Consider the following 1,760-nt stretch of genomic DNA (forward strand, 5'->3'; position numbering starts at 1 on the left):
TATATATAGAATATATATTTTTTTAAATATATTGTTAATAATAAAAAAATAATCTGTATATAATTATGGATATGTAGTTACTGTTTTAAGATCTATTTTAAAAACAGGACCAGAAAACAGTGACAACATGAGCATCTCAAATTTCAAAAAACATATTTATATCATACACTACTTCACTTGTAAAAAAATCAACCACAAAAGAACTGCACAAAAACCAAGCATTGTGTTAGATCTTTAATTTTTTCAATAGTCTCTTGTTTAGAAATATTGCACATGGTCAACATGCCTGTTGATGAGTTTACACTCACCTTTCTCATTCTAAAACTCCTTCTTCAAAGTAACGACAGTTTATTGGATACACAATCATAAGGTGTACACGCATACATGTGCAGGTATGTGTATGTGTGTGTGTGTGTGTGTGTGTGTGCAAGCATTTGTCTGTTGCTGGGGGAGGGAAAGAAAGGGCAGATAAGTCAAGTTAAGAATTGAGTTGGTCAGTAGCCAGCATATGCTAACAATCTTTTGATGTAGTGCCACTGTTTTTCTGGCAGGGAAAATATGAATAGCATTTGCTTGGGAGTAAGTTCGATTTGTAAAGGTGCATGTAATGTACGCACATACGCTCGCACACACACAGACATATGTATATCATGGGACATATAGAAATATATAGGTATATTTATACATTTATATTGTCACACATTCAAGTGAAGACTGAGTAGCATTTTTATACTCATCACTCCTCTTTCAGCAAAACCAGACGCAAGAAAGTGCTAGGTTACATTTTTTTTTCTTCAGATTTTAGTTTGTTCAGTTTGGATTTCTCTCTCAATACTCGCTTCTAAATTCTGAATTTTTTTCCCACTCTCTTTTCAACATATATATAATTTTATTACAGCTTGTATACAGTGAAAATCTATGGCACTAACAGGTCACTCGTCTACTTCAAAAAAATTCCCACCCACGTCCTATTGCACCAATGAAAGAAGAGGCAGAGTAAGAAAGAGGAGATCCTGAGAAATGCGGCCCCAGCGCTGGTCTCGGGTCAGCTTTCCCTTGCGTAATCCTGAATCAAAGTCCTCGCAGGCTACAAAGCTTTCTCTGACTCCAGACCAGTGCTTAAAGTGGCGCTTTCCATCAACACTTCAGTTAAAAGTCTTAAGGAGATGAAAAAATAAGGGCTTTCCTTACGGGGTTGCGGAAAGGGAGAATCAAACGCAATGGAACAAAGTCGTCGGTTAGTTTATAAACATCTAAAAACAAATACTTTCCTGATTTAAATCATGGTCTAGGACCATATATTGTGCAAACACCTGATTGAAATATAAAAAAGAAGGAAAGAAACGAGGAAAAGAACACAGAGAGAGACTCGTGCCCACCCTCTGCCCCCCTCCCCAGCCATCACGGTTTTATATATATATATATATATATATATATATATATATATATATATATATATATATATATATATATACAGTGTACGGGGAAAAGCCTAAGTCGGCGGCCAGAGAAGAAGAGCTTCAGCTAAGAGGCTAAAACACTGTCTTTTTTTTTGTTTTCAACGTAATTGCTCCAACACTTAGATAGCTGGATTAGTCCATGCTGAAAATATTACTATAGTAAGAAGAAGAAGAGAGGCGCAAGCTAATACAAAAAAAAAAGATATCAGTCAGTTCCACCGTTACGACACAACAACAAAACGACAAAGCATATCTACACGTTGATTCAAAGAGGGGTAGTGTCTCTTCATTTTCGTCTTC

This window comes from Siphateles boraxobius, unplaced genomic scaffold (genome assembly GCF_051911475.1).
Source record: "Siphateles boraxobius isolate OS27281-9 unplaced genomic scaffold, OSU_SipBor_1 33, whole genome shotgun sequence".
Lineage (NCBI taxonomy): Eukaryota > Metazoa > Chordata > Actinopteri > Cypriniformes > Leuciscidae > Siphateles > Siphateles boraxobius.